This window comes from Aulonocara stuartgranti, assembly GCF_965226115.1.
Source record: "Aulonocara stuartgranti genome assembly, chromosome: 7".
NCBI lineage: Eukaryota > Metazoa > Chordata > Actinopteri > Cichliformes > Cichlidae > Aulonocara > Aulonocara stuartgranti.
The window spans coordinates 38,216,577-38,228,596 of NC_138945.1; the positions used below are offsets into that span (position 1 = coordinate 38,216,577).

General features: G+C 38.5%; 1 protein-coding gene across 1 annotated transcript in view; it reads right to left on the reverse strand.

Moving 5' to 3' along the window:
* Positions 1 to 12,020, reverse strand: part of dcc (DCC netrin 1 receptor) — a 353,610-nt gene that overhangs the window by 268,956 nt on the left and 72,634 nt on the right. The gene's annotated exons all lie outside the window — the stretch shown is intronic.

Consider the following 12,020-nt stretch of genomic DNA (forward strand, 5'->3'; position numbering starts at 1 on the left):
GAAACTTGTAAATAACTCATGAAAGAATAAAGTTACGTTGAAACCAAGCACACCATTGTTTTTCTTGTGACATTACCAATAAGTCTGATGTGTCACATGGCCCTCTTCCTATTGAAAAAACAAAAGTTGTATCCAAGATGGCCGACTTCTAAATGGCCTCCATGGTCACCACCCATCTTGAGGAGTTTGCCCCCTCACATATACTAATGTGCCACAATCAGGACTTTAATATCACCAAACATGCCCATGTTATTGTGGTGTATCCATATAAATGGCCCACCCTGTAGAATAACTAAGGGCAACAATTACTGTAAGAGTAAAACATGAACAGGTCTTAAAGCAAATAAACAGCTAGAGGGTTTAGCCAGCTTCAATGCTACATGTTCAAGAACGAAAAAAAACAATAATAACTGCCAGTGAATGGAAAAAAAATCAATCTAGAAGTACTTGTTGGCTAGAAGTACAGCGATTAAAGCAAGAACAGGTACAGCCTTTAGATAACAATCCAAGAAGAAAAAAAGAAAAAGACAGAACAATGAAAACACAAATAGAACAGCAACTTATAGGATGAGAAGGCCTAGATCTAAAATAAAAAGACCTGGAGCTATAGTAGATACGTTCTAAGGATAAAGAAGTAGAACAATAGCAAGTCAGAACCCAGCTAAACTTAAAACTCTTCATGTACAACTCTTAAGCATAGAGGTAGAACAATGGTGCAGCCCACAGCTGAAATTGTGTTAGGACCTTGACATTTTCCAAGACAGAACTCTCAATGCTTAAAGTAAGGAAAAAGATGACCATGAGACATAAAAAGCAACATGTCTTCTTCTAGACATAGTAAAGGGCTGGAAGAACCAACAAAAACAGTAAGAGCTATAGAGAGAGCATAATACAACAAATAGGGATAGAACAACTATGATGTTATGAACAACCAAGGCAACTAAGAACAGTGAGTAGTCTAGGGGGAAGACAAGGCTTCAGGCAAGAACGAATAAAAAGCCTAGACTAAGAGATATAGAGATACTATATTTGAAGGTAAATGCCACATAATGCAATGTTAGGTCTGCATTGGGAGGTAAAGTTAGGGAGGATTAAAGTCTTTCACTGTTTACAGATGTTTTCAGTGCAATTTTATTTTGTATGGGTAGTCCAGCTACTTGACTAGCATTAGGAACATTTTTGTCATGGTCCTGCGACCATGACTCAGTGACTTTGTGTTTGTGTTCTTTTTTGTTATTATTCTCTTTATTATTCATGGGCTGTTTTGGGATGGTTTGTGTTTTGGGATTTTAGATACTGGGTTCTGGGTTTGTGCTCCCTCTATTGGTCCCTGGTGTTAGTGTTCCCCTGTCTCGTCAGGTTAATCAGGTCCAGCTGTTTCCCCCCACCTGTGTGTGATTTCCCAGTGTCTCTCTGTGTACTTATAGTGTGTGTTTTCCTCTGCTCCTCGTCGCGTCGTCTGTGTTCATACCCTGTGAAATCCTCTGCGTGCTCTCCCTGCTGTTCTCCCTTCATGTTCAGGTTTGCCACTCCTTTGTGTAGTTTCTCCCAGTTTAGTTCGTCCTTAGTTCAGTTTTGCCATCTCCACTTTATGTTTGGTATTGTCAATAAATCACCCTTCACGTCTGAAATAGTGCTGCGTTTGAGTCCTCCTTCCACTCTTCACACGGCCGCTGACCCGGACCGTGACAATTTTATACTTTGCCTTAAAATACAACTTGCTCTGTTCCAGTTCTAGTAGGAAACAAGGGCACATTTTATCTTCAACTATTCACATAGCTGCAATAGCTCACTTAACCTAAAAATGTAACTATAGATTGTTATGACAGCTTGCACAAAGGACCCATCCGTCTGTTCTCTGGGGGAGGACAGTCTCTGTCTAGAGTTCCAGTGGCAACAGCCCATGACTGTTATATTAAAGCCTATGAACCAGGGCACTCTTGTGGAGTTATGCCTATGGTGACACACATAACCTTTCCATTTCCAGCTATGTTTGAGTTGTATAAACAAAAAAAAAAGTCATCTCCTTCTTTCTTTAGATGTTTGATATTTTTCTCTACAATCACTGTTAAATCAAAGAAGAAAACTACGATAATGAAAGAAGCACTAGTAGAGAGCAAGGAGGAAGAAACAGAGAGCAGGCACGACTTGAAATCCTTGAACGAAATTTACTGCAACAAACATAGCAAGAACTAAAAATGCTGATGCTAGCTACAAAGTTGAGAGTTAGAATTAAAAAGCCTTGAGAACAATGTTTGGGACATGGGGTGGAACACCTGGTAACTAAAGGGCTACAGTTCAAATGGCTGACTACAAGGTATAAAGTCAGAAAGAACAACAAGGAGAACATTAAGAGCAATAAGAGGCCCTGGGGTTCTCAGGCTGAGGATGGTAATGATCACTCACCAACATATGGCATTTCGGTGTGATATCTTATACTTTCCTCCCATTGCACATATCATTTCTGGCTCTTTTCCTTATCAAGTCCTTACCAGTCGTCCTTTCTTCCTTCCCCTCTTTTATTCTTTGCTTCATCGCCTTATATTTTTTATCCCTTCCATCATTCTCTCCATTTTTCTTCCCGTTCAGTGGGCAGCTATAACCCTGATTACCTCACTGCATCAGCCTTCAGCATCACAAGGCCAGGGTGGATCAATATTATTGATCACATTTCTGAGTCCCCTTCTAACTGGTGTTGTGTATGTGTGCAGTTGTATGTATGCATGAATTTACATGTGTGTATATCCTAAATGTTTGTTTGGATATCGATTTCATGCTGCTCACTGTTTGCACGCATTGACCCGTTTGGATTTAATGAGAATAAAGTAAAATGTTGAGATTTGACCTTATTTACACACACACACACACACACACACACACACACACACACACACACACACACACACACACACACACACACAATAAATGAGTGCTTGTTGCCTGGCCTTCTTGCATAATGGATTTATGTAAATTCATCATTCTCTGGTGGTAAAAAGACAGTTTACGAGGACAACTGTCGTCACGGTCCATCCAGTCCTGGAAGTGGAGTGACGTTCACACTGCGGTGAGTGTTTACACACTAAAAATAAAAGTCCATGAAGCACTTCACACTCAGCATATTAAACGAGGCTGTCAATCATCATGGCATCCAAGGTTCCTGCAGCGTAGATAATGTCAGATGACATGCTTTGGGTTGACATGAAATCCTCTAATTTCCTGCTGCAAACATTTCTATCCCGTGAATTTACTTTGACAAATGTGTTCTGGAACAAATGTAACTGCAAGCTAGACGAAGCCATACGTCAACATTTCTTCCAATCTGCAAAATGTGTCATTTTTTATTTTGTTCCAAACAAAAGCAGGTTCAGGCTAGCCAGTTGGATAGACTCTGTTAGAATATTTCTGACTCTTACAGAGAGTCCGTGTTTATGTTAAGGGCGTTTTAACCATCCTTAAAAATAACGGTGCTTTTGATTTAAAATGAAAGGGTCAACTCATCCATTTCATAAGGGCTAAAAATATGAAAATCTTGGGAATAGGTTGTACCCCATCTATATACTCATGGACTGCTGTGAGCAGGTATTTAGCATTGCCAAACATTTGTGTATGCGAATTCCTGTAAAGGTGTACTTAAGTCCACACTTTGATTTTGAAGGGACTTGGTAAAAAATAATTCATTAATTAATTTTTAAAAAGCTGAGTTTTATGATTTTCTACATTTTATATATGTTTGCCAAAGTATATTTTCACAGGGACAAATGAGTTGTAATTCAGAATGAGTTCCAAATGCTGCCATAAGGAGAATAGCCCTAATTAAATGGGCCCCGCCTTAGCTATAGCCCAAAAGTGTATGTTTCATGGAAGCTTTTTCCAATTTTAATGATGATAGACACTGATAGACATTTGATAATATCACCTTCAAACACCATTTCTTTTACACACACCGGGGTTTCTGCTGTGGTTTAACCAAAAACTTCTAACATGTAGTTATTGTTTGGAAATGGGCACCATCATAGGTGTCATAAATCCTTAACAGAACAATCTGCTTAGCAGAATCCTAGTTTTTTTTTGTTGGCAATATTGGCTTTCAAGTAAGCAAAACAGACTCAATAAGTGTTGTTTTATTTCAGCCTGGACCGATAATCAACCTTGCGAAAACTAAGTAAAATGTTGATTTTCTCTAGAAACAGATGTGAAGGACTATTTTAGCCATTTAGCTCCATTAAGTTGTATTCATTAAAGATTATCTTGCAGGGCCCTCTGTTGCACTGCAGGCATGATTTGTACAGTTCCTATAGCAGGAAGTTCAATGCTTTAAATTTGGTTTGCTATACATGACACTATATGTACAAAGAAAAAAATGTGGATTGTTTTTGTCTTTTTTACATTGAAGGCAGTGAGGTTCTTGTTAGTAACATGTATGTGTGACAGCGCGGTTACATTAAGATCACCTGAAATATATAACAACGTACAATATACACCTGCACACGGAGTTAATAGACTTAAAGGCTTCAGTTCAGGGTCTAACTTGAAAGGCACATTAAAAGTGTTGCTTGCTGGGTAAATGAGTGCATGTGTGTTTGTCTCCCTGCTGATGTTCGGGTTTCTCTTGCTGTATGTTTAATGATGTGAGGTCTAAGCTCAGCAGAAATCTGAGCTGCAGAAAGAAACTCTGCAGATTTGTGCAGCTTGCTAACAGCTGTGTTGGATGTCAGTATGTTTTTATATCGGACCGACTGCTGAGAAACAGTCAGAAAATCATATCATTCCTCTTTGTGTGCGAGATCACTGTAGGTGCCTGTACTGAAGGGGTTTTCTTCTCTTTGTGTTAGTGTCGAGACCGAGGTGAAAGCTTGGCTCAGCCTGAAGGCTCTGGGGTTTCATCCTTTTTTTAACATTTAAATGCTTTGACAGTGAAGCATTCCCATACAATCTGAAAAAAGAACTGATTCCGTATTTTAGTAAGAAGCTTCCCCGTTTTATAGCCTGTTAATGTTTCATCTCCTTTCAGCAGCTCTTTCCGCTGTGTGTGAACACCAGCTTCTACAGTTTTTATTCTGTTAAAATATTTTTTCCTTAAAACCATTCTCACTTAAACCCTTTAAGACCTACCATAGAACCAACTCCGCCAGAGCTTATAGTATATTTTTACATGTTGTAGTGCCACTTTTGGGAGCATTTCAAGTTGCTATACATCAATACAACTATTATAACCCAAATTTTAATAATATGTCTGCATTAGGTGCATAGTAAATACATAAATTGCAAAAACGTGTAATAAACTACAAAAAAATTGAAAATCGTTTTTGTTTTTTAACATATATTTCTAGTTAGAGAAATTTAAGAGGCTTATCCCTCAAAACTGTAAATACAAAAAAGTTGCACAAAATAGTTTCCCACCACAGGAAATTTATTTTGAGTGTCTTCATAGTTTTATTTTTGAAATACACCAATTTTTATACACTGCAGGAAAAATGAAAATAAATATTATAGTGCAAATTTGCAAAACAGCAGCATATGCATCAAAATAAATTATTTCCAGCAGTGCAATATGAGTCCTAAGCATCCCAGAAATGACACAGAAAGTCATAAAGTCAAAGATAACTTTTAAAAACACCAGTATAGGCTCATGAGGCCCTGATGGTAAAAAACTACATTTCCGCGAAAATGACGTCACTTCCGGTTTCAGGCAGGTAATGGCACACATGCGAAAGTTCGCACTGATGTCTATTCCAACGTAGGAAGTGTTACAAACAGCTGATCGGATCAGCAAAGCGTGTTTCTGGAATATTATGTATTTGTTGCTGCAAGCGCTTTTTATGCAGTTTTTGCAAAGCTTTATGTGGAAGGAAACCGTGACCTAGGACAAGCTGATGCATAAGATGTAAGTACAACTCCTGCGGTTTCATATGCAAAAAAAATTATTGCGCTAGCTTACGTGGGATTTTAAAATAGTTACACAAAACAGCGCGTGCCCACTCCGACCGGTTTTAAAGGGTTAAACCTCACAGGTTTAACCATAGTTAAATAAAAACTTGAAATAGTTCTGTGATGAGCCATCATTTTTTAATAACCTTCTACATCTCCCCATCTTACACCAATTCTTTGGGCTGGACGACATAATCTCTCCTGGTTGTGCCCCAGGGTCTCCTCCTGGTTGAACAGCCGTGCAAGTCTGATGCCAGCATCATCTTAACCGGCTGCTTTGAATGTGGAGAAGCAATAGCACAATAATGAATGAAACCACTTCATATATGCCACAGCTCATGATGAAAGTTGAGATTAGGAAGTGAATCTACCACTCCACTCATCCTTCTGTGAGACTGAACGTTGAAGTCATCCACTGTATCCACAATACAGGAAATAAGGCGTTCCCTCTTTTTCCAGATGACACAGAAGAAGACCACATCATCTGCAAAGATGCAATCCTGAAGGATCCCAGGACCACTCTCCACCTCTTGCCAAAAGTTTGAGGTTCCGTCTGTTATATTTATGAACAGAACATCTGTGATATTAGACGACATGAATCATTAAATAGGAAAGTTAAAATACAAATTTGATGGAAAGTCAACGGTTCCTCCATAATTATCTGTCATCTTAATAAATTCAGTATTATGTGCACTTCCACAGCACTGATCAGATTAGTAATAATATTTTAGTTGCAACTCTCAAAGTGAAATGCTATTTTCTACAAATTCTATACCATCGTAAAGGTCAACGAAACAACTCTTCTTGCACACATATATGTCACATTAAAGCCGCAATCTCAAAGGATAGTAGGAGACTAAAGAGGGGAAAATGACTCTTCAGTTCTTGTCCTAGAATCCGATACTACCAGAATTTTCAATAAAAATATGTCAAAAGGCCTTAAAATACTCATTAGAGAATGAACACAATTTGGAGGACAATTTAATATAAAAAAAATCAAACAGACACACTCTATGCATCATAATAGTACTCGACAGATAAGACATAATCAAAATACTTATAATAATAATTCCCTTTTGAAAAAGAAAACTAGCAGGGGGATTGTGAAGGTCTCGCTCAAAAACAACAAAGAAAAGAAGTGATAAACTTATAAAGCACCAAGAAATGATCAAAGAAATTAAGTAACACATAAATGCTGAATATCTGGATTGCAATCTTAAAACAAGGTCAACATCAATAAATTTGCAGGTTTGCTTTTACACTCTTTACAATGTAAAAGCACTAAAAGTCTAACAAGGAATATAAATATTAAAAAAAACATAAATTTGTAGCAAGGTGCTTCTTTCTAAGTCATATGTCACACTCAAGGCCAGAAATCACTTTAAATTCCCGATAAATTTAAGCTCACCTATTTATAGCTGTGGTCTGCACAGTGAAACAGAATCCACGCGCACACCACACAGACACGAATGCACTGCCGCTTCAAGTTAAAGACCTCACTAACACAAAATGACACAAAAGAGGAAGGTTGATGCTGAAACCAGACAACTTCAAGACAAGTGGAAAACTGAGTGTTTCTTCAGTGGGTGGAAAGGAAGGCTCTTATATCTGATTGTCAAAAGATGATTTCTGTTTTTAAGAATGTGATTTGACTCGACATTTTGAATCTACACATCAGCAGAGGTATGGAGAGATGGACAAAGAGCAAAGGCATAAAGTTGCTGAGCTGAAAAGAGACATGCAACTGCTAAAGGTGATGAAGCAGTAAAGTTTTATCAAAATAGACAGAGGTTCAGACAGAGATCCTCTGAGAAACAAACAAAGTTTGCCACGTGCCAGAAGACTAAGATGTTTAGGTAAAGGTAATCCACATGACCAATAAGTTTTCCCTCTGAATTTTAACAAGCATGCAAAGATCTGATATTGAAATATGTACAAGAATAAAATGAAAGACTCATTATTTTGCTTTGACATTGGGATGTATTTTATTACATCAAATGGCCCATTCTGCCAGTACCTGCCATTTTCATGCTGGTGAAAAGCTTGTTATGTGTTACCTGAAGCCTATATGAGGATTTGCAAATCCCTAAGTGCTCAACGAGAGATTTTTTTTTTTTTTTGCTTTATAGTGAGCCAGTTGTTTTTAGTTTAAGGAAGATCTGGCCAGATCATCGCTTGGATATTTCTATTACAAAGCCATACTGTTGTAATACCTCCAGTATGCAGTTTAGAACTGTCTTAATGAAGTATCCCATATGGAAAAGATATATATAAATCTTATAAAGTTTGTATCTGTCTTGTGTGAAACTTGTATGAAAAGCATATAAGAGTGAAAACAGATATAAGATCCCTTAAAAAATTATATAATGAAACTTGTATGTTTTGGATACTTACTAAAACAATGTATGAAAGTAATGAGAAAGTGGCCACTTTCATGAGTAAATCATGTAAGCCTTATATGATTTACTCATGATAGTGGCCACTTTCAGGAGTAATCACATATAAGTTTTTACTATTTCTTTTCCACATGGGATGCAAGTACTTCACTAAAGAAGACATTATCTGGATGGGCCCACATACTGATCTAAAACCTATGTATGCCTTTCTTGTGCCTTTCTAGACAACAGCCACTAATTCCATTAAAAAGAAAAATCTTTATAAATACACATATATATATATAACCTCCACACACTGTCTCTATTACCATTATTTTTTATTAAATGATAACTTTAAGGTCCAAGCGACCTTTGCCAGGCGCAAAGAAACAACTGGTATCTTTTTTGTACCTACCTTATGTTGAAAACCAAATTTCTATTTTTGTCTGTGAATAAAGGATGAGTTTATGAGATCTGCAAATCATCACACTGTCTTTATGTACATTTTACACAGCGGAATTAGGTTTGTACTCTTTGTGGAGTTGTTTAGGGCTTTATCTTGAGCAAACTGGATGAGAGAAACCGATCTGGAACACGCATTTCATAATAAATTTAAAATATCAATAAACTGTACATGCCCAGATCTTGACGTGATTCTCATTTCCCGGTATGGGCCTTAGTGAAATTGATATTCGCCTCCATGGTCTAAACCATCTCAGTAAAAAGTTTTAAAAAGGCTTTTAACAATCCAACATCTGCAGCAAGGGTTTCCTTTCACTAATGGTAGCTTGACAGTTATTGAAAAAAATATGAATCTTTGGCCAGCGAAAAAAACTTAATTTATCATTTCTATGCCAAATCTAATGACCTCACATTTTTGAATCTACCATCAGGGGGCCACACACCCACATTCTGTCCATCTTTTGGCGCTCTTCATTTTCTATCTTTCACTTTTCTTCTTTCAGTCTCCACATCTCAGGGGAAACCTCTCCTGTCACGCTCCTGATCTGAAAGTATAAACACTGAGACCCCTCTGATCCTGAGTGTGTGACAGGATGGGGGTTGTGCAGACAGATCGACTGACATCTTATCACATTTTCTGTCAAAGCTTGACAAATACTGTCACACTGTGTGTGTGTGTGTGTGTGTGTGTGTGTGTGTGTGTGTGTGTGTGTGTTGTATTTTAAAACCTTTTGAATCAAACCAGGTTCATAGAAGGAGACTCTTTGCTAACATTTCTACACATGTTGAAAACGTGATGTTTTCACTTATTCCTCTAAGCCAGGCTTCAAAAGCACAGCATAAATATTTCAGGAACAATATTAAAACAAACTGTGTGTAACTGCTTTACAACATGAAAGCAGTAACCTAGAGCAAATACCGCAAACCTAAAAGTCAGGTTAACTTGAAACACATTCATTATTAATATAGACACTTATACTATATATCAACAAGCCAAAACATTCTGACTGCTCACAGAATAACGCCACATTTCAAGGTGTGAGAGATAAGGGACATACTAAAAAACAGAATGCAAGGAAAATGAGATAAACAACCCAAACAGGCTTTTATAGTCAGCTTAGTCAACTTGGTCAGAAATAGAAGGTATGGTTCCCCTAAATATTAGCATCATGCCTTTTTTTTCACAAGTGATGCAGGTGACATTTTTGTAGGGTTGTCTTGCTCAGCAATGTTTAGTGTCCAAAATGGAATAAACCAAAAAAACAGCAACACTCAAACAAGGTGTTTGAGAACCAAAGCGCAACCTACAGGACCTAAAAGGATCTGTTAAGAACATCTTGAGAACACGGTATACAAAAGCAATGGCATCTGTAGAAACCTTCAGAGGTCTCGTGGCAGGCATACTCCAACAGATAGTGTCATGGTGTATCACTGATATAAATGACTGAATGTGTCACATATCTGTTTGATCAAGTTTAAGGGCCAAAAAAGGAAGATGATAGATGTACTATTTTGTCATGTTTCAAAAGTGACATACAGTAAAGTTTTCGTTTATGACAACAAATGAACAGCAGCCTTTCTTTGCCATGGTTACAATATGTGTTTCAGGTTGTGATACAGTCATGATTAAAGATAAATACATAAACAGCAGTCCTATGAGGCTATGGAGCAGTGATTGGTAAAATAAACAGAGAGCAGCAGACTCCTGGGTTAAGTCCAGTGTTGTGTTTACCCACCGCTCCAACCTGACAACCTGACTATACTGTGAAACCACTCAATCCCATTAGTACAGATACCGTATTTTCTATTGTTCTGAGGTGTCCTTTGCCATCTTTACCATGATGCAGTGAGTTAAGGGAATAGTGGAAAGAGTCTCTCAGTCACCACTCATCGCATGAATGTTATAAAAAAAAAAGTTGATTTTGAAAAATATTAGCCTCAAATTAAATAATTTTGGTTAGTCTTAGTCTGAGTGACTATAATTGTCACGGACCCGGCTCTGGGGACTCGGGGTCCGTGGGCAGTGGGGATGATGACTGTTGTTGTTGTTGTTGTTATTATTATTATTATTATTATTATTATTATTATTATTATTATTATTATTATTATTTGGTGTGTTGTCTGCACTGCCCCTGTGCACATCTGTATGTAGGCAGGTATGTGTGTGTATTGCCTTTCTGCTGTGGCCAAGTTACAGGCACCTTCAGCCCTGGGGGCGTGGTCTAACTTGAGGGCTGGCCACACCCGAAGTCCTGGCCGCACACCTGCTCCTCATCTGGGCTCGTCGGGGGAGCTATTTAGATGAGCGATGGAGCTACCACCGATGCTGGATTATTGCGTTTGACTACACGGCAGTCTTCAAGCAAGTCAAGTCAAGTGTGAGTGTATGCCTGCTGGGATAAGTTGTAACGGCTGCCTCTATTGTTTTCCCCTCAGGAGGAGTGTGGGACAAGAAGGAACAGTGAGCACGGGGAGTGCAGGGACACTGGGGCAGAGAGCACTACACGGGGACTTTTGGGAAGAAGACACTACACGGGAGTCTGGGAAACTGGGGATTTATTGTTGTTTACTTCACCACCTTGTAAATAAACACTGTTGCACTGAAGAGTCCGGCGTTTGGGTCCTATTTCCCCATCTCCCCACGGTCTGCCAGCCAGACCGTGACAATAATTGTGACTGTGACTATAATTAATCCATCTATATTGATAGGTTTAGGTTAGTCCTAAACCTGTCTGTTGGGTCTGTGTTTCCACAGGCCCCGCTAGTTTAGAGACTTATTCCTCATGAAGAACAAAAAACAAGACAGAACATCTTCAACCGGTCTTTTACTCGCTAGCGAGGGAGAGGTTGGTCAGAACCAGGCAGTGGAGCATAATGCTCATCACCTGTCTCTAGCCCAAATCCTTCAAAGAGCAGCTCTCCTCGTAGCCTTTTTATTGACATGACAGTTACAATACACATCACAGCACAAGGACCTCCCACCGTAAAACCCCCCAATGGTTTTAAGACAAGGAACTATGTGTGTGTGTGTGTGTGTCATGGGGGTGCGTTTGTGTGACCTTCTGCTCACCAAAAGGCTCATAAAAGCAGGAAGCTTACAACACAAGAAACTTTGAGATAGGATGTACTGTATCTACAATAAAACCCACGTCAGCCTCCCCCAGCACCAAATTGATCCTGACCACCTCTCCAGCCAAAGGAATCTCTTTGATCCTACTGCTTGAACTAAGACTTTACAAATTTAATAAACACAAT